The following is a 23067-nucleotide window of genomic DNA, read 5'->3' as shown; positions in this document are numbered from 1 at the left end:
TTAAGTCCCTCTTAACTCTGTTCTTGTAGTTTACAGTTCAGCTGGTCTCACTTTCTCTCGAAGCTCTTGCACTGAAAGCACTGAGGAAAGCAGAGCTGCAGCTGTCACTGAGATCATCAAGCCATCAGATGATTACTAACCTCGTCACAGACAACGGCTGCACATTCTCTAAGCACAGATTTTGACATTAAACTCACAGCAAAAATCGGCCTTCATTTATTTGAATTTAATATTTACTTGAGTTTATTTTAAGGCAAGTCATCCCATGTAAATAGGGTAAATTTAATTAACAGATCACTATAATTCCCCACTGCAAACATTTTGAATTAAAAGTTTCCTGAAATGTTATGTTTATATGCAAATGCTTTATCTAATTAAATAGGCACTCATTTGCATACATTTCCAGAGCATAAATCTGATCATTGGATAAAGTCAGGTTCAACATTCCTGTTTGGTTCTGTTGACATATTAAATGTTTTTACAAAGGATTTATCTTTTTATCGCTCTATAAATCGGGAAATACTGTCAACTGACAGAAAACACACACATTTTCACCATGTTTTTAGGAGTAAAATATTGTATAAATCAGTGAGAATGAAATAAGAACAAAACTTCAGAATTTAGAGAGGAATAAACGGTATAGTTTGCTGTTTGTAAGAGAAAAAAACACTTTAAAGACTGAAATCTTTAAACACAGCGGTTTTTCCTGTAGTGTCTCGCCTTAATTAGTGCATTAGAATCAAATGAATGAAAATGCTTACTTCAGATTAATGTGAGTGTGTGTGAGTGTGTGTGTGTTCAGATTAATATGTGTGTGTGTGTGTGCACATTTTTGTGACAAATGAGGACATAAATTGTGTGTGTGTGTGTGCATCTGTGTGAGTGTGTGTATTTGTGTGTGTGTGTGTATGTGTGTGTCTGTGTGAGAGTGTGAGTATTTGTGTGTGTGTGTGTGTGTGTGTGTCTGTGTGAGTGTGTGATCTCGTGCTTTTCTCTCTGAACACTCCAGTCCTGTCAGTTCATCGCACAAACACCGCTAGTGTGGAGGCTGCCTGCTGTATTTATAAATATATCATGTCATTTTATGTCAATTGAAATCTTAAATAGTTGTATAGAATTAAAAATCTGTACTTTTTTATTTTGTCTTTGAACATCTCTGCACGTTTATGCATATTTATATGAAAAGTGTCTTTATAGCAGATTGATTTTTGAGTTTCGATGAGAAACACTCAACACAGCACACTTATGTACAGGTGAAGCCATATTGAGCTGTAGTTTGGATTTTATCTTATTCTGTTCATGGTTTTTCGAGCTTAAGTTGACGTGCGGCTCACATCACAGTCACTCCATCATGTGCTGTGAGTTTAGCGTGTATTTAACGATGCAACGTGAGCTCAACTTATTTTATTCACGCGTTCACGTCCTGCACATTTTCGTGGACTGAAGTTTACAGCGTTTCACTATTTGAAATGTTAAAATCTTGAGGGCTTGAATGTTTGAAAGTGAAGAGTTTAAAACACAAACATTTTAGTATCGTAACATGTCAATAAATATATTTCTGTTTGCATGTTTATAGAGTTAAAACATATTATTATTATTATTATTATTATAATAATCTCATCATTATAACATGTTTTGACTGATCTAATTTCTACACTTTATTAAATGCTGTATTACACGAATTTCAGTCATGTAATTCAGTAATATGTTGCTTATGATTATGAAAAGTTAGCTGACATGGTTGAAATTCCCAGAGCTGTTGGTATGTCAGTGAAAACCTTTACAAATATGAGCCCATCTGCCGTGTTTGCTTTGGTTTTGGGATAGGCAGCTTTCAAAAGAAATGTAAGGCAGCGATTGATTGATTCACCGCATTACGCTTGAATGAATACCACATCCAGCTCAGCGCTCTAGACCTGCAGTCTAATGAGAGACATTCACACACACCAATCTGAGATATTCACTCAGCTAATAATACTCGAAAACGCAAATACTCACGTACATTACTCATCTCATTACGGCTCCAGAAAACATGAGAGACAAAAAAAAAAAGAAACTATGACACCAAATACGTAGCAGTGTTATTTTAGTATCATTGAGAACATATTATAGTTTTTATTAATCATTTGAATCAATTTTTATTTTTATATTTTCTGTTTTCGTTGCAGTTTCAGTAATCTAGTTGTTGTCGCGGTTAGGTTCGGTTTAGTTGTGTTTTGTGTAGTTCCTCTTGTGCCTGTCTGAGTTCTTGTCAGTTTCTAAGGTTACCTATTAGTTAATCATTCCGTTCACCTGCTGATCATTAACTCATTAGTTGTTTTGTTTAGTCTGTGTGTGTGTAAACTCCTTGCGTCGTTCAGCTCTTTGTCCGATCTCGTCAGTATTTTAGACGTTGTGTTCCTCTGTTTTCTTGGTTTATTTAAATAAATACTATTTGGATGTCCTACGCCTCGTCGAGGCAAAGCTGATATAAAACATTTTTAATATTTTATTTCAGTTAATTTTTTTTTTTTTTCAAGTAACAATTTTTGTTTTTGGTCATTTTAGTTGCAGTTTTAGTTTTAGTTAACTATAATAACCTGAAATGAAGCTGACTTCTCTAACATCCTTTCACACAAATTTTCTTACTCCAATAATTATATATATAAAAAAAATAAAAATAAATATATATATATATATATATAATAAGGGACCAGAAAAAAATTATAAAATTTCATTGTGAATGGAAGTGTAAAATTTAACCCAAAGGTGGGCACTGTTTCCAAAGTCAAAAGTGTTAATATAAAGATTTATCATCAACAAATCCTCAAAAAAAAAGTAAATAAATAATAAATCAACGTATCAGGGTTATTATACTTAACTAAAACTGAAACTGATAGTAAAATTACCCCCGTGCCAAAAAAAAAATATTTAGCTAGTTGCCAAGACAACATTTCTAATTTTTATTTAGTTTAACTTGATGTATTAAAATAATTAAAACTGAAATAAAAATTAAACAAAGAAAAAAAATGACAAACACACATATGAGTAACGTTGAACTAAAATTCAATAATAAAAATACATAAAAATAGAAACTGATTCAAATGATTAATAAAAACTATAATAGTATCTCGATGATATGAAAATAACACGGCTACATATTAAGCATATTATGTAAGTCTTACCGCACCATAATTGACAAACTCTTGCATTTCAGAAATATGCGCTTCATCAATAAACAGGTCAGTCGCATTACATTTGTATCTGCTGACATCAGCTTCATCAGGATGTTGTGAAGCTCGTCGTGGCCTTTGTGAGAGAGGGCTTCAAATGAAGCATTACCAGTTATTCCTCTATTAGTGCAGCTCTGGCTCCTATTGAAACGAACGCTTCCCGCTGGCTTTATTATAGCAGGACCACCACCGACACGATGGTTCCCGCAGAACAACAAATCACACCAGTACCGCATGTTCTCGTGTTGGGGAGGAAATAGTAAAGTGGGTTATATTGGCGCTTTATTGAATAATAAAGTATCGTATTGTGTTGAGATTCTATGAGCTGGCAATGAGATGAATTAAAACGCTGGCTCATAAAGTCCTGAAGTGTTGCGCTGTTTTTCTGTTGATGCAAAGCTGCAATGCATTAGTGGCCTTTTGTTTGCGTTAAACGAGTGTGTTTGTTGTCCTCGCCTCGCCTCATCATCTCCAGATGCTTCGCTTCAAATCAACATGTGCTTCTAACTTACCTTCTCTAGCACTCCCAAACATACCTGCGTCGCATTGCTCGCAAATGCATGCTTTCATTTCACGTTCAGATGTTTGCAGTTCACATCTATGCGAACCACATCCATGTGCCACTCTGACCAAAGCCGTTTACACAGTCTTATGAAAGTCCTGAAGGCTTTCTGATAACCTCCAAACTAGATTTCACTGGATTTCACCTAAAAAGGCTGAAGGATGTGTCTCGGAGAGCGTAACGTACAACCTGAGCTGCACAGAAGACAATGAATCTCAAATAAAGACCATAAAGAAATGACCAAGAATTATTGGGTTGAAAATAATAAAAACGTAATATATAAAGCTTAAAATTATATATATATATATATATATATATATATATTCACTGCACATTAATTTTTTGATTATTAAAATTACTACATTTTAATCATTAATAATATTTAGATTTTTATCTGAATAATTGAAGAAATAGTCAACAGATTAATCAATTACCAAAATAAGCATTAGTTGCAGCCTTAATTCGAACTGATTCCTGTTTTTTATTTTGTAAAACAACCAGTTTTGCTCCACATCACTTTTTAAAATAAAAATTATTATATTTGATCAATTAATAATATTTGAATTTTTATCTGATTAATAGATTAACCGCTTGACCAATCAATGCAATAGACACCAGATTAATCAATTATGAAAATAATCATAAATTGCAGCCCTAATTTTAACAGATTCCTGATTTTGATCTCATAAAACAACCCATTTTGCGCCACTTTAATTTTATTAAAATTATTATATTTTAATAATTAATCATATTTGGATTTGTATCCGATTAATCGTCAACAGATTCATTGATTATCAATATAACTGTTAGTCGCAGCCCTAACTTTGATTTCTAATTTTGATCTGGTAAAACAACCAGTTTTTCTCCCTTGCTAAAATTCACAACCCAAAGTTCTTGTATCCACAATAGAGCACTTTAAGCCGCGCGGCGTTTCTGAAGCAGCTCGCGGGCTGTTTTCAGGTCAGCGCGGCTCAGCGCTTTCCTAACTGAGTTTCTTGAGTGCTTTGTTTAATATGCAGCCGTTAAATGGCTATAAATAGAGCCGTGCATGGGATGACCTCATGTTTTCCGGTTTGACTGCGCAGGATGGAGGATATTATATAGCTGAAAGCTCTTATCAGCTGCTGTAAACACCGAAAGAATCAGGCTATTTGATAGTGTTGCTCAGTCTAAATGTTAGCTTTAAAACATTTGCATTAGATCACGGAGCAGGTTAAAGTAACTAAACTAACCAGCGGGCCGAAGTCACTACAGTAAACACACTGGCTCTGTCCTCAGGGATTCATGGCTTCATTTCAGGACAGCTTCACTAGAAGAAACAACCTCACGGATCGTTTCGAGGGAGTATTTATCACATAAGAGGGGTCATGAACTGAGAAATCAAATTTCGCTCAATCTTTTGACATTTAACAGGTCAGTGTACTATAAAAATATCCTGTAAGTTTCAAAACTCAAAACTCTCTCGTTAGTCTAAAAATAGCTTATACTGAAACCAGGCTCAGAAAGCGACTCGTTTTGGAATGTGCCGCTTTATGACGTAACAGTGTGGTTAAGCCCCGCCTCCACAGGAGAAGGTCAACGCCTACTTCTACAACACTGCCTCTTTAGCCCCGCCCAAAGAAGTGTGAGGAAACGTGTTTTTACCACTATTGCACTGTCTGATCCAGCCCGTTTGATATATACTGAGTATTTACACGTTTTTAACCCAAATGACCCATGCTGTTTTCAGAGTACGTGACAGCAGCGTCCATCTGTTATTTTAATAAGCAAAACTGTTAGCCAATCAAAGCAGTGGGCGTTTACTTGCGAGTCTTGAATGCGCCGCCTATAAAAACAGAGCGTTCTGCAGAGGCTCAAAAACAGGAGAGAAAATAGCCTATTACTGCTAAACTAGCTTGTTTTTTACGATGTGTAAAATCACACTAACATTGTAAGTGAACCTCAGAGAACATTATAAAATAATAATAAAAAAATGTAGTTCACGACCCCTTTGATTAGTGTAAAACAGTTCAATCTGGTCCTCGGGTTCGAGCGGCTGAACAGAGTACAACATTTCATTTCTCGTCTGTGTTCATGGCTTGCTGCTTTGGCTTCTTTTGGAACGAAAAAAATCTATATATCAGGGTTAATAGTGTTAACTAAAACTAAAAAAAAATTGTTACTTGAAATAAAATAAAATATAAACAACCTTTTTATTTCAGATGTAGTTTCCAAGGCAACAATTCTCATTTTAATTTAGTTTAACGTTTAGTTTAATAAAACTAAAATGAATAAAAACTATATAGACATAAATTAAAAAAAACTACTAAAAATGACCAAAACACAAAAAAATTACTAAAATTAAAATAAAAACAGAAAATATAAAAACTGATTCAAAACATTACCAAAAACTATAATAGTATCTCATTGATATGATAAAAACTGATCTCTCTCACTCTCTCTTTACTGCAAAAAAATCATATTCTTAATCAGTATTTTATCTTATTTTCCATTCCAAATATCAAAAATATGCGTAATATTTTAAGACTTGTTTTCACAGATTGTATCTTTAATATAAATGTATTTTGTTTACTGCACTGCTTCACTTTTTCAGTTTTTTTGTTGTTACTTAAAACTGTTTAAAAAGACAAAATACACTTAAAAAAAAATCTAAAACATTTTTTTACAATAATATCTAACCCTAATAATACCTAACCCTAACTCTATCTCATGCAGTGTTGCTGGTCAAGTAAATTGATCATGTTTAAAGCATTTTTCAATTGACAAAAGACTAATTAACAAACTTTTTACTTGCTTGAAACATTAGTTACTCAATATTAACATTTTGTTTGTAGAATATATACTGAAACAATGACAAAAATCTCTAAAGGTTACTAAACAATAATCACACCATCACATTCGAGTAAAATGCACACAGTGACAGTAAATACAGTGTGAGATGAGCTCTGTACTGGGAGAACATACTGTAGTATTTGAGTAAGATGAGTCCAGAATCACACACTGATCGTGTGATGATGATTCATTCTGCAATGAATCAAAGAGTCAGTGGCACTGATTCATTTCAGCAATATAAGCTCATGCTCTCATATATCTGTCTCATTTGGCACCTGAGTGAATGTGTTTATGAGGCAGTTCTGCGATGGGGTTTTTTCTAGCAGCAGCGCCTGTATTTATATTAGCTGCAAACCAGTTTCAACTGTACATTCCTAATAGGTGAACAACTCTTGGCTGTGGCTATGAATATTTCAAAGCTTACAACAAAATCAACTACTAACGTCCAGTCCAGTGAACACTGCCATATGTGCAAAACATTCACGTAATGATACCCGAGTTATGTTTTCAACCCCAGAGCATATAGTTATCAAAATGTTTTACTCTAATATAACTCAATGTGATATCAGTTACTCCCGGGAAAAAGCAGAAACACAGAAACACAGCTGCCGACATTCTTCACTTGCTAAAAATGAGGGGTTTTCTGTCTAAATTAATTCTTCAGTTCTGTTTGTTTATGAGCATGAGGGTTTGAAAATGTTTGATGAAATGCATAATCCATCAACTAATCCTCATTAGCAGTTGGGATGAAATGATGAATGTTCATATGAGCAATTTCATGCATAAATTGGGAAGCAGAAGAAGAGCAGGAATAATGCATTACGGCACACTCCACCTGCTGCCTAATGAGAAAACTCTGGAGATTTTTGTTTTTATTTTATGCTGATGGTATCAGAACACTGCCTTGGCAGTTCCTTCCGATACATTCTTGCCTTTTTCATGTTTTCTTAGCTGATAAATGATGTGAGACTGTTAGAAGTAAACAAATCTATTGTTTGAGGGCATTGTGGTGCGAGCGGTGCGTGCCGATCTCATCCTGAAGCGTTTGGGAGGATCGGCAAAATTATCTCTGATGGGATAACGCCACACGGATGAAACAAGATGTTTAGGATCAATGGGAACGCTCCAGAAAAACATGCATTCAGAAGAAATATTATAACTCTGGAGATCAAGCTTTCTTCACCGGCAACTCTAAACAGATGAGTATAATAATCTCTCAGCCATCGCTGCTACAAAATCAGCATGGAATTCACATGAAAGATTCCCAGTGCAGCTTTCCACCCATTCCAGATTGTAAAAGTAAGTATTTTATGGCAGGTGTTGGTTTGAACACGAGGGCCAAAAAGCCTTTTGTCAGAGGCTCTCCCTCCAGCCGTCCACCGCTTTGTTTCTCGTCTCTATTAGCATCAAGTAAATTTGGGTTCGCATGAAACGGCTGTAAAACAAAGAGGGAAAGTTGATCCTGGTGCGAGGAGCGACTGCGCTATTATCTGGGTCAATGAAAATGAGAGAAAGCTTTGAAGTTCAGCCACAAGTTTTGTTTGTACCGTCTTTCTGTTCTACAATGTTGGTGGCTTTATTCATATGTACTACACAAGATAAAAGTATGCAAGCCTTTCCACACTGAAATAAAAAAAAAATTTAAACGGTAATTGCAACTCTTTAATCTTACAATTGTCACGTTTGTAAAGCAAGGACTGAAATGCAGAATGCACAGGCTTTTATTAATTAACAAATGAAAACAAAAACAAACAAACAAAACAACCCCATGGAGTGAAAACTTAACAGCAGGGCAAACATGAGGGAACTTGCAACGATGAACTAGCACAGGACAGAAGACACTGGGAGAATAAATAGAGAACCAAACAAGGAGGGTAACGAGAGACGATAGGTGGAGCAACTGAAGCAATAATCAGGTAACAAGATGGGAGGGGTTAGACAACAGACATGAGAGCACATGGAAACATTAGAAACAAAAACAAAGCCATGTGCTCTCATAAAACATAACAAGAACACACGGCCAATGAGAACCCACGAGCCGCGTGCTACCCAAACATGACAGCACAACGAATGAAGACACGAGACAAGAGCCTCGGTGAGGGAACGAACACTCAACACGTGTGCTCATAATGAAGACAATACAAAGACAAGAAGAAACACGAGAGGCAGGGCTCTGTCACATAACCAAGAATAAACCAGACCAAAGAGACAGAACCCTGACAACAATATTGACTTTTTTAACACAGAACTGCAATAAAAAGACTAAGATTTATGAGATATAAACTCAGAATTATGAGATATAAATTTGGAATCATAGGATATAAACTCAGATTTGAGATATAAACTCACTCAGATTTGCAATATATAAACTCAGAATTGTGAGTTATAAACTCAGATTTATGATATAAACTCAGATTTATGATATAAACTCAGATTTATGAGATATAAACTCAGATTTATGAGATATAAACTCAGATTTATGAGATATAAACTCAGATTTATGAGATATAAACTCAGATTTATGAGATATAAACTCAGATTTATGAGATATAAACTCAGATTTATGAGATATAAACTCAGATTTATGAGATATAAACTCAGAATTGTGAGATATAAACTCAGAATTATGAGATATAAACTCAATCCGATTTATGAGATATAAACTCAGATTTATGAGATATAAACTCAGAATTGTGAGTTATAAACTCAGATATATGAGATATAAACTCAGATTTATGAGATATAAACTCAGAATTATGAGATATAAACTCACTCAGATTTATGAGATATAAACTCAGATTTATGAGATATAAACTCAGAATTGCAAGATATAAACTCAGATTTATGAGATATAAACTCACTCAGAATTATGAGATATAAACTCAGAATTATGAGATATAAACTCAGAAGAAACAAAAGTCATAATTGTGAGATAAAATGTCACAATTACCGTTTTCACTTTTTTATTCCATGGCAGAAAGAAAAAAAGAATTGTGAGGTGTACACTCAGCACTGAAAGAAATATTTTTTTATCCCAGGCTTCCATTTGAAAATCTGGACACAGCTACCTCATTCTTTATTTTTTCTGCTATTTTCATTTCATTTATTTGCTATTTTAAAAACGTATAATTCTTATTTAATAATTTCTAATAAAATATAATAATCTGTTCAGTATTTTTAAAAATGGAAGTGATGACAAAAATGTTAAACCAATCAAGGCAAAACAATCGGCTCCAGCTCATTCTTTAAAAAAGCATACAGGAGCCCAATCAGTGGTGAGTAGAGTAGTTTCAAGCGATTTCAGAAGTTTTTTTTCTCTCTTCTTTTCAGAAACAAGTGCAGTCATGTGTGTCCAGACGTTGCGGTGTGATTGGTGGTGTGTTTGATAGGAATCGACCTAAGTTCCCCATTCACTTCCTCTCCTCTTATTGTTTGCATGAAGCACAAATGAAGAGTTTCGCTGCCGCCGCAGGTCGTGAAATATAGTGAGGAGGAAAGAATGTTGATTTGAGAGTGTTTGGAATCCGGTGCTGATGTTGTGCTCCTTCCTGTCACGAGCGCTCGAGTCTCGCTTTGATTGTGACGTCAGTCAGCCTGTGCCTCACATCAATGACAAATGAGCCTGACGACAACACCGAGAGCCCACTGAACATCAGACGCTTGGTTTTATTCGGCCGCAGCACTGACAAATTAACTAACAAACAATGGCTTGAGTTTTGGATCCCCTCAACACGTCACATCTGCACACAACAACTCAGACTCACATTTAAAAACCACTGATTATTGTTATTGTATGGCGTTCTGATGACTCTCTGATGTGTGTCAGTTTAAAGAGATCAGCTCTCAGTGTCAGTGATCTGAACAGCTCAGTTTAAAGGGACAGTTCAACCAAAAATGAAGATCCTGTCATCATTCACTCTCCCTCACGCCATTCCAACCCTGTTTGTGTTTCTGTCTTCTGTTGAGCACAAAAGGTATTCTGAAGAATGCTGCACCAAACGGTTGACGGTAGCCATTGACTTAAAATAGTATGGAAAAAAATACTATGGAAGTCAATGGCTACCGGTAACTGTTTTGGGTGAACTGCTGGGTCACTAATAGCAAACAAAACTCGCTAGGCATTATGGAATTTAAATTTAAATTTTCAGAGTTATGCATGTATGGTTTTGATGAATGCATGTGGGTTTATGTTCATTTGAGCTGAAGCGTGTGTCTTCAGGCTAATTATATTCAGCTTGGTCAGGCTATTTGAACAAAACAAATGATCAAAATATGTCTCTTTTATACTTAACAAGTCTTACTTTTGGTTTTGAAGTAAGATTATTTTTCTTATCCCTTTGGAGGATATTTTTCTTGTTTTAAGCAAAAACTAACAAAACAAGACTCAATATCTGAAGTCATTTTGCTTCTCCTTAATTCAAGAATGTTTAGATGTTTATATTAGGAAACAAGACAAAAATACTTAGAACATCTTTTTTGCAGTGTAGAGTTTTTAGGATAATGCATGCATGTTTTTGATTAATGCATGTGTTGCTTTTTATTACAGTCAGCTCCGTCAGGTTATTTGAAGAAAACATGCCTGTTTTAAACTGTAAAAGTCTCAATTTCTTGTTCAACAAGACCACATAGCTGCAGTACTTGTCAAACTGTGATGTAATGTGGAAACTGAGCGTCAGGATTCCCAGTGCTCTTCAGTTCACAGCACTAAAGTGTGTTGCTACAATGACCAAACAACGCAAGCAAATACACAACAAACCTTCACGTCAGGCTCATCTGAAGAGCTGGAGTGACTCAAACATTCTCTTGCCCCCTCAGTCGCTTTCACCCAAACGCCACACATAACATCATGGAGAACTGGGAAGCCGAGGCTCTCTCTCGGAATGAGCCTGGAGTCCAGGGATCCATCATTCTAAAAATACATGGCATTCCGCAAATACTTTCATCTCTAAACCTTGTGATTCGAGTGCCATTTAAGCTGGTTTGATTAGACTATGAAGTGGAAAAGCGGAGCGCGCTAATATTTCAGCATGGATTAGCCATCAGCTGCTTCTAATAAAATGTTCAAACAATCTTGTTTTATCTGGCCAGGGGAGTTTCTTGGCAGAGCTGTGCTTTGCATACTTACCTATTTACCTGGTATGTATATTGGCAAACATAAACGCTTTTCTTAAAGAGCAATATTCACATTTAGAGATAGTGAAGGAAAATGATTCAATCGATTGTCATGAGGTTATCAATGACCCCATGTACTTAGATATTAGAGAGTGCTATTAGAGAACAAGCAGTGCAGTTGCTCTGTGTGTCTGTATGCAGGTATGTCGCTGTGTTTTGCAGGCTGATTTGCGATGTAAGAACTCGAGATACGAGGCTGCTATTAACCTCCATTTCAGGTCAACCGATCACACGAGTTCAGCCGAACCATTTGCACCTCACGCACCTCTGATTTCATGACTATAAACGTCACTCAGTGCGTCAGTGCATGTTAATAAAGCACAAAGAAGTAAAAAAACACTGCACTCAAAATAAGCATCAACATTTAGTTATTCAAAACTCAGCAGATTCAGCAGAATGTTCAAGCTGCTCTTTTCCATACAATAAAAGTGAATGTGAATGGTGACCACAGCCGTCAAACAAGACTTTCAGTGAATAATGATTTCAATTTCAGCCTTTTTGCTTACACAAAGCTGTCGAAAAAATGGGTGCCAAGTCCAAACAGCTGATAAAAACATCACGATAATCCACAAGTAATCCACAGCACTCCAGTCCATCAGTGAACATCTGGAGAAGACAAAAGCTGAAACACATCCAGCATTAAGACGCTTTTAACTCAAATACATTGAGTCTATAATCCATAATAACTCTTCCTCCAGTGAGTCAGTGTTCTGGTGTGAATCAGGAGAGAAATCTGCACAGATCAAGCAGCGTTTAAACAGCTCTAAACACATATGTGGCTGGATTCTGATGTGAGAGACAACAGCAGATGCACTTTTTCACTGGAGGAAGCGTTATTATGGACTCGTATTTTAGTTAAAAACATCAGCTTTTTTGGGTGAACTATTCCATTAAGATTTATAATGTAGAGCTCACTTTGAATTAACTGCTTAAGATGCTTTTATCCGTTTTTGTCCCACTGTTCACTCTCATTGCATGCTTGAACATTCTGCTCAACATCTCCTGTTGTGTTGCACAGAAGAAAGAAAGTCATGCAGGTTTGGAACGACATGAGTGAATATCTTTGTTTTGTCCATTTAACTTTGTTACTGGACTATCTTTGATTGTCGACACTCTTTAATAAAACGGAGGTTCTTAATTGGCATCGATGGTTGCATGAGGATCATCCCTCAAACCACTAACGGTTCTTTATAGTGGAAGAAGGCTCTTTAGATTATTAAAATGGTCTTCACATTAAGAAAATTGGTTCTTTTAAGAACTGTTAACCTCAGGGGAACCAAAAATTGTTATTTTATGGCATCGCTGTGAAAAGCTTTCTTTTTAAGAGAGTGCGAAGCAGCTAAAGCCTTGAACTGAAGCCACAGAATGTGTTTCTGAAACAAACAGGACCTTTTTGCTGTTGATTTTCCCTCAAATCTGTTTTAGCCAGAAGATCCTGAGCAGCGAGCGGAGCGTTTCTGTTTGTTTATAAAGCATAAGCTCACTTAAAGCTCAACAAATGCTTCTCCTTCCACCTTCACATTCATTTACAGACTGCACAGTGACGGACCTTAAACACATATGCTCTCAATCCAGTAGCCTCCACAGTGTGTCCTCGTGAAAAACCAGGCCTTCGGTTTCCTTTCCACGAGCCAAGACTTCTTTATACACCATCAACAGAATCAAACCGCATAGGGCACTCCAAACACACAGCTCTGTTTTCTTTAATAAGCTGTGTTTTCAAAAGCACTTAGATGTCTGAAGGACTTTAATTCCCTAAAAATGTCACGGCTTGTAAAAAATACTCATGTTATCAAAGCTACACTGACAATTTATTGCACATTCGACAAGCCAAAAAGCCACAGCACTGATAAAACCTCTGGAATAATGGAGTATAATAGATATGATGTAGGTTTATGTTTTACATATAAAACCGGTTAGTCATACTAACTTGCCAATATCTTTTACAAGTTAAGAAATGTTTCAGATGGGATTCTTTTTCTCATATACGTGTGCATTAGGAAACCCTTGTGAGGTCAGATCAAATAATACTAGATGCATGAATATTCTGCACTCTGATGAGCTATCATCATCATCATCATCATCATCATCATCTCTGTATCTGTCAGAGTATATCAGTGCCTCGGGAGAAAAACACTGTGTAACTTCTGTTTTGGTTACTTGAAATCATTTTATATGTAGCAACTCATATTCTACTCATATTACTGAATTATTACACATTTGAATTAATCTCCTTTTTTGGTGCAGTCAACAATTTTATATTATGCTGCAAAGCAGCATATTAGACTGATTTCTGAAGATCATGTGACACTGAAGACTGGAGGAATGATGCTGAAAATACAGCTGCGCATCACAGAAATACATTACAGTTTAACAGAGATTCACATAGAAAACAGCTGTTTTACATTCTAATAATATTTCACTATTTTTACTGTATTTTTGATCAAATAAATGCAGGCTTGATGAGCAGAAGAGAGAAACTTATGGGAAAAATATTGTTTGCTGCCAGTGTGTGTGGGTATATGCCCTTTAATACTGAAGATAATCGACAATAAAAAAAAACAAATAAAAACAAATCGACTAATCTACAATTCATTTCAGTATTAAAGGGCAAGGTTTTCTCTGGAATATTTTCAGGGGCATTTTTAACCTTTATGGGGACTCAGTGTATGATAAGAAGTATATATATGTATATATACATCAAGCATTTTTATTGAATCAGCTAATTAATAACAATAAATTCTTAATATCAGCAATTATGGCCAATAAAATCGAATCAACATGAAATACAAAAGTAGCTCTAAATAATGCACAAGATATCTCAATAAAAACGTGAATGTGAATAATAGGAAAATAAAATAAATCTCCTGACATAACATGTATTATTATGTTTAATAATCAAGCGAACTGACTAATCGGAGGCATGATGGGAAAGTGCGGTGGAATCGGTGGATTTGTGAGGAGCGTGTTGTATTTACAGGTGAGTTTCTCCACAGCGAACAGACGCAGGGAAAGGTGTCGCAGCATGAGCCCCATGACTTTCTAACTGAGGATTTGGCCAGATTTACAGCTTTTGCCATTCTATAATAAACAACGGCATGGGTATAGTGAAAATATTTACTTCATTCTGCTGTGTGACTTATGGCCACAGAATGTCAGGAGTGTTATGACGCCTGCATACATACTCTCTGTACACGTGTTTATAGGAAAACCCCATCTGCATTGAGCAGACGCTCCGCTGAGCCCCGCTTTTTCAAATGGAAAATACAACACAAGTGTTTGCTGAGAGAACTCCAGCGGTGGACAGTCGCTGACACACTCCTCGTTCATACCTCATAAACACATGCTGAAGAACAGTCCACACTCAAACATAAACAGCCCAACAACGCTCGTGATCATCATGTTCTCCAGCAGGACCTGAGATCATCCGAAGACACAAATAATGCACAATCTGAAATATTCATCATTTATTTTCCGTCATACTGCATCTAAAACGTTTTGATTATGTCCAGAGGTGAATGAGATTTTAAATAATAATAATAATAATAATGCATGATAATGTTTCCTGTACCATCAGTCTACTGTCCTTTCTAAATAAACGGTAAAAACCTAAAAAAAAAAAAATAATAAAAAAAAAAAAATCTGAATAATAATAATAATAATCATCATCATAATAATAATAATAATAATAATGCATAAAAAATGTTTCCTCTCCCATCAGTCTACTGTCCTTTCTAAATAAAAGGTAAAAACCTAAAAAAAAATATATATATATATATAATAATAATAATAATAATAATAATCATCATCATCATCATCATCATCTTCATCATCATCATAATAATAATAATCATCATCATCATCATCATCTTCATCATCATAATAATAATAATAATAATAATAATAATAATAATGCATTAAAAATGTTTCCTGTCCCATCAGTCTACTGTCCTTTCTAAATAAAAGGTAAAAAAACAAAGAATCTGAATAATAATACTTATTTATATATTACGAATTAATAATAATTCATCATAATAATAATAATAATAATAATAATCATCATCATCTTCATCATCATAATAATAATAATAATAATAATAATAATAATAATGCATTAAAAATGTTTCCTGTCCCATCAGTCTACTGTCCTTTCTAAATAAAAGGTAAAAAAAACAAAGAATCTGAATAATAATACTTATTTATATATTACGAATTAATAATAATACATATACAACAGTTATGTTATACAGTTATTATTACAAAAATGTGTACTACTATTATGTTATTATCACATGTTCATAAGTAAAACAGTTGGAAGCACACGCTGGTCATGTGTTGTATTTATGAACATTATTAACCCATACTGCATCATATTCATTTCTGTTTACTTTGAGACGTTCGACTGTTGAGGTTATTAATAGCAGAATGTGCTAAACATCAGAGCAAACTTTCTTGTGCCTTTACCTTTTTATGAGCGATGTGGTTTAGTCTAGAAGGGCCTTAAAAGCCGCAGCGTTGGTCTGGAGTGACTTATGAGAGATTAGCTGTGTAAACCGCTGGAGTGAGCAGGTTAACCATCTCAACAAACACACAACACACAAGCCACACGCATGCTTTCTGATGAATCTCTGCACATTTCCAGACTCAGTCGTGTCACATTAGACGGTCCTTTCAAACAGACGGCTCCGTGTTACAAGCCACTCCGAGCAAAAACCAAACACATTTTATAGTTGTAATGACTGAAACAGTTTACATTTCTAAGTTTAAGAATGTCGACTTTTCTTTAACCTGACCTTTTGTGTTATTTTAACCGATCCTTTGCTTAAGTTCAGCACGGAAATACTTTCCCAGTCCAACTTACAGATTCAACAGAACCGAGATAACTCTGATTCCATCAAGAAAAGCATGAAATGTTAAACCAGCGTCAGTCATAATTTATCATTTAATTTTATCCAAAGCGACTTACAGTGCATTCAGGCTATACCTTTTTTACCAGTATGTTATATATATACAGTATAGCTCACAGTTCACTCTGACTAGGGCTGTCAAGCGATTAAACATCCTAAGCTAATTAATTGCATGATGTGCCGATTAATTAATCAAATTAATTACAATTAAAAGTTGAATACTGAAATTTGAAATGACTTTTGAATCATTCAGTCATTCATTCAATCAATTCGTTCAAATGGCTGATTCATTCAGAAATTAATCAAGGTTTATGAATGAGTCATTGAATCGCTCACTCACTCGATTCGTTCAAACGGCTGATTCATTCAGAAATGAATCAAGGTTTATGAATGAGTCATTGAATCGCTCACTCACTCGATTCGTTCAGTGAGGAATCACTGCTGTGGCTGTTTTCATTTGGAAAATTGAGACAATATTGTGTCTAAAATGTAACGATATGAACTTCTTGATTATTGAAGTGTTGTATAAATCAATATCAACTTTGCAGTTGTGCAGATATTGGGGAGAAACAGCACTCTCGCTGGTGTGATATTGCTAAACTATCATATATTAATATTATAAAATTTTAGGCTCATATAACTGCAGTCAGTGGTGCTGCATCATTAAATGCAGTAATCATTTTCCATAACTAATCACACCTAATTAAGTCGCCAGCCCTAATTGTAACAGACACAAGTTGTTGCGTTCTTCCTGATAATTTGTATATTACAATCCTTTAATCGGCTGCGTACTCAAGTATTGAGTTTCAGCATCACTGAAAATAAAATAAAATAAAATACAATTAAATGAAATACAATTAAATTAAATTAAATTAAAATAAATTAAAATTAAATTATTTATTGAAGTGTTGTATAAATCAATATCAACTTTGCAGTTGTGCAGATATTGGGGAGAAACAGCACTCTTGCTGGTGTGATATTGCTAAACTATCATATATTAATATTATAAAATTTTAGGCTCATATAACTGCAGTCAGTGGTGCTGCATCATTAAATGCAGTAATCATTTTCCATAACTAATCACACCTAATTAAGTCGCCAGCCCTAATTGTAACAGACACAAGTTGTTGCGTTCTTCCTGATAATTTGTATATTACAATCCTTTAATCGGCTGCGTACTCAAGTATTGAGTTTCAGCATCACTGAAAATAAAATAAAATAAAATACAATTAAATGAAATACAATTAAATTAAATTAAATTAAATTAAAATAAATTCAAATTAAATTAAATAAACAGTAAAAAGCATATAAATAAATACATACACAAACAAACATAAATTTCCCATAAATTTAAAATAAAATTGTGAGATCTTTTTGTCTTACCATAACTTGGTTAGCACGATATTCTAGAGCCTGACGAATGCAGCCAATACAACTGATAAAATGAAATATAAAAATGAAATCAAATTTTAATTTAATTTCATAATTTAATATTTAAAAACTACTAACATTACTACTAATAACCCGAATATGAAGTCAACAGATATTATTGTGCAGTACAGTAAACAAAATCATGTTAGATAATAGGTTAGCAAAACATTTCATATGCATCACAAAAAAAAAGCCTCTAATACTTTAGATAAAAATAACTCTTTAATTCTCACAGTGGAAAAAGCAAACATCTGATTCATGTCTGATTGCAGTCTTGTGCCCGATCTAAAGCTCCTTAATGGCCACGTCCAGTGCTTACTTTCAGGGACAGACCGTATAATATGAGTAAAGCATATCTGGAGAGCTTTGCTGTAAATAACGCTGTGTTTTGATGTCTAGCGATAGGATGGCAGTGATAGTGCTAGTCCTGTTAACCTGCAGCCGCATGAATAATGCTGTGTGTGTTTAACAGGAGAAATAGAAAGCAGCCGTGTAATCTAAATACATACGGTAATGTAAATACTGTGTGTGTGTGTGTGTGTGTGTGTGTGTGTGAGTGTGTGTGTGTGTGTGTGTGTGTGTGTGAGTGTGTGTGTGTGTGAGTGTGTGTGTGAGAGTGTGTGTGTGTGTGTGTGTGTGTGTGTGTGTGTGTGTGTGTGTGAGTGTGTGACATTGAGCTGGAGCTCAGGCTGGCATCGGCAATGTTTAAAAAGCTCCCGGAAAGTTTACAGTGGCTGTACTTCTGCTGGGTTTTGTGTGACAAGCTTTAACACAGCGAAGACGCAAGGGACCTCCCTGGAATCCTGCACTTCGGTTTCCATTCATGCATTTCCACGCTTTTCCAGCTTCGTGTCCATGCGCTTCGGTCAGAGGCTCATCTCACTCACTTCACTCCTTCATCGGTATCTGCAAAGAAAAGAGAGCGTCACTGGCTTATACTCACAATCCAGTTCAGCTCTGGTCATTACAATCATGTTGTTGTTGTTTTTGTTTTTGGATTTGTTTTTATTTAATATCCTCGTTCACTTGGAAATCCCCCAGATTATGGGAGGAAAACGGGCTGTGAACAGCATTTCACACTGATACATCTATGTTACTCAAACTCAAACCCTTAAAGGGACAGTTCACCTAAACTGGATCATTCACCATCATGTCAATCCAAACAAAACAAGAGCTTTTTGTCCATATAATGAAAGTCAGTGGGGTCCAGTGTTGTCCAGATCTTGTTGGTTTTCTAAATATCTTCTTTTTGCATTCATTGTGGAAGACAGAATTTCATTTTTGGGTAAACTCTCAGTTATTGATCATGGCCAGCACTGGGATGTTCTTCTGTGGTGTTTCAGACCAGAATGCATGAGCGATACGGAGCAGAACTGGAGTTTTGTGACTCTGAAAATACAAAACCCGTAGTCAGTTTCGTAGGTCCCCAAACCATCAGGGGGCCCCCTTGCTTTCAAAGATGATTTAATGACTACAGCTATGTGATTAATAGAATTTTACTTTCATTTCTGATTTTGGCTTGATGACTATGAAAACACAATGCTGCATTCTGCTCCTTTCCTTTAAATTCGCTGCGCTGTCGCCCTTTCATTTGTAACGTCCAAACCAGTCAAATCATGTAATGTTACGTGTTCGTCGTAACATGCAGTCTCCTGCTGGACATGCTTGATACTAAACAAGAGAGTTAAAAGAGCACTGCGCTGTGGCTTTCGGGTGGTTTGGGTGTCTTTCGGTGCGCACGATTTGAGACGGAGCGAAACATGGGTCTTTACATGGACAAATGCACACAATAATATGTCAAAATGTCCATCATTGTATATTTTCACTTAAACACAGTCAGCTATGTCTTATGTGAACATAAAGAATAGGGAAAGTAATTGAACGCTTGTCATTATATTAAATATGTGCATTCGGTCTTAAAGTGACAGCAGCCTAATATTCCTGCTGCTGTCAGTGTCATTTAATGTTAATCAAACAACGAAAGAAAACGAGAGTATCATTCACTGCTCTTCACTCAATAACTTTATGAGAATCAATATATATTTAGCTCATACAGTGAAGACTATGCAGTGTTTTCCTCTTACATTTGATTAATTTATTCAAATTCGGTATCGTAGGCTATTATTTTCAGCAAGCTGAAAATTTTGTCCTATTGTATTTGTTCTATTGTTTGTAATTTTCTTCTTTTTTATTGTATAACTGACTGTTTCACCTCACTGTTGTTTGTTGACAGTGAAACTGCTCTGATAGAACAGAATAAGGGGTCAGGGCCATTTTCATGAATGCATTTACAGGGGCCCCCTGACAAAGACTTGCTTAGGGCCCCTAGAAGTCCCGTAGTAGATCTGAAGAGGAATCCATCAGCTCTGAACACAGTCAGATACAGAAGACCTGCAGAAACTAAACAACTGCATCTCAGACAGAATGACTGAACATAGATACGCACTGACTATATAATGACAATATAATGAACAGGACAGTTTGAGTTCAGTTATCCTGTTCTCTGAGCACAGCAAGATGCTGGAAAGCAGGAGGATGTCTGCCTGAAGTTTAGCGGTCATTATGAAAACATATTTGAGCACGACTGACCAATCAGACTCAATAATCACGCTTCACTGGAAATTCACTGCGACCCGCTGAATGCTCCTCAAATTCAGAGGAAAACAGATATAAATGACCATTTGCATGAGAAAAAATGCTTGAAATTTCTAAATGCTTGTGTTTGTACTCACCCTGTGTATTTATCAAGTCATGCACTTAACATAATAAACCAGCATATACAAATAAAGCCATGTGACAGTTACAGAAGTCATCTGAAGAAAGAGCTAAAGGTCTCTAAAACATTTCCAGATGAGAGGAGACATGCATTCATATTCATATCCATACTCGTAATCAAACCGGCCGGCGCAGGGCTCAACCGAGAGCTCAAAATGTTCGATTAGCACGTGATTAGATATGCTTAGTTTTAACACATTTAGTTTGATGTTCTGTGTGATCTGATGGGAACACACACAACATCCAGCATCTCAAATAATAACACAAAGGTCATTTTTTCAGATAAAAAATATGATCTGAAAAAGATTCATCCTGATTAAATATTTGAAGTGACTGACAGGCCTTGTTTAAACACACATCAAATCAACCAGCAAGGAAATAATCAGCGTGTTTTATTTTTAGCGTTCCTGTGGCTGATGTTGCTTTAGAGGCAGATTTTGACATACAATACAGATTGCTTCAGCTTCACAGTGATAAACAGGAAAATAACACAATCAATTATGCAAACTTCATACAATACGAGATAAATCTTCTTCTCAACAAAGACAGTAGTGTCATTACAAGTGTCATTTCTTAGTCAACACAAACTCAAATTGTATTTTTAATGCACATAAGTCCTGGTCAAAAATAGGTTGTCTTTGTAATGTTTTATAACTTTCTCCAAGGGGTTATTATAGTTTTCAGTAATTGGGTAAAACATAAATAAATAAATAAATAAATAAACAAACATGTTTTACTGAAATGAAGCAAAACATAAAAAAGCTTAAAAGTATTTTATTTTAGCTAGCTACCAAGATAATATTTATCTTTTTCATTTAGTTTACCTTGATGTACTAAAATAACTACATACATACATACATACATACATAAATAAATAAATAAATAAATAAATAAATAAATAAACAAACATGTTTTACTGAAATGAAGCAAAACATAAAAAAGCTTAAAAGTATTTTATTTTAGCTAGCTACCAAGATAATATTTATCTTTTTCATTTAGTTTACCTTGATGTACTAAAATAACTAAAACTAAAATAAAAAATGTAATTAATACAAACGATATATATATAAAAATAATAATAATAATAATAATAATACAAATGACAAAAACACACAACAAAATTACTAAAACCTCAACTAAAATTTAATGAAAACAGAAAATACAAAAATAAAAACTAATTCAAAACATTAATAAAAACTATAATAGTATCTCAATGATACTAAAACAACACTGATCTGTCTCAAACTCAAACCCTTAAAGGGACAGTTCACCCAAATAATGAAAGTCAGTGTGGTCCAATGTAGTTTGGACTTTCAAAATATCTTCTGTGTCTTTTGTGGGTACGTAAACAATAACAATTTCATTTTTGGGTGAACTATTTAACCTAGTAGTCTGAACTAACTTTTACAAGAACTAACTAATGTCCTCTAATAGATCTTTTTAAGGACAGTGCATGTGTTTCCTCCCATAAATTGCTGCATTCATCTGTAATGGAAATATGAAAAGTGAAGCTTACGAAACCAGTGACTGAACCCAAAGGAGGGAACGCTGTGATATTTGAAAAGACGGCGTGCATGTTTTGTCTTGGAATGCTCACACTGATTTATTCCACAACCAGAGCGATTACCTGATGAAACAAAAGCCTAAGAATGAGCGACTGCCTGCGATGAGTAAAAATGGAAAGTGAGCGCTGACGCTCTGATGCACACCAGTGGAATCCGACAAACAAACAGTGAAGTGACACGTTACAGGAGAGCCACGCGTTGACGAGGACCATAAGTGGAAATATCTGCTGAAATTAATTTATGAATATGGCTGGAGTCAGTGCAAAGAAAAGAACAAAAGCCCTGTGCACCTTTGAAGAGTTGCCATTTTTTCCACCCTAGTGTTTGGAGAGCATTTGTTTGAACGTTCGTTTCAAACAGACTTTACTTCAAGTGCAAGATGGCCTTCGTCACCTCCACCTCCCACGACATCCACAGATCACTCCATATCTGCAGAACAACCCACATCCTCCAGCATGAGCACATACAGTAAATCAGTCACGGAAACGATGGCTGTGTGTGTGTGAGAGAGAGAGAGAGAGAGAGAGAGAGAGAGTGTGTGTGTGTGTGTGTGAGAGAGTGAGAGAGTGTGTGTGTGTGTGAGAGAGAGAGTGTGTGTGTGTGTGTGTGTG

General features: G+C 35.3%; 1 long non-coding RNA gene across 1 annotated transcript; it reads right to left on the bottom strand.

Moving 5' to 3' along the window:
- Positions 1 to 11395: 11395 nt before the first annotated feature.
- On the bottom strand, positions 11396 to 12831 carry LOC107570478 (uncharacterized). Its single transcript, XR_001607042.1, has 3 exons — positions 12764 to 12831; positions 11544 to 11551; positions 11396 to 11406 (listed from the first exon to the last, which is right to left on the bottom strand). It is a non-coding gene; the product is annotated as an uncharacterized lncRNA (long non-coding RNA).
- Between the last annotated feature and the right edge of the window lie 10236 nt (positions 12832 to 23067).

Source organism: Sinocyclocheilus grahami, unplaced genomic scaffold (genome assembly GCF_001515645.1).
Source record: "Sinocyclocheilus grahami isolate Dianchi unplaced genomic scaffold, SAMN03320097.WGS_v1.1 scaffold1463.1, whole genome shotgun sequence".
Classification (NCBI taxonomy): domain Eukaryota; kingdom Metazoa; phylum Chordata; class Actinopteri; order Cypriniformes; family Cyprinidae; genus Sinocyclocheilus; species Sinocyclocheilus grahami.
Note: the sequence above shows the minus strand (reverse complement) of the source record. Positions and strands in the feature narration are given on the sequence as shown.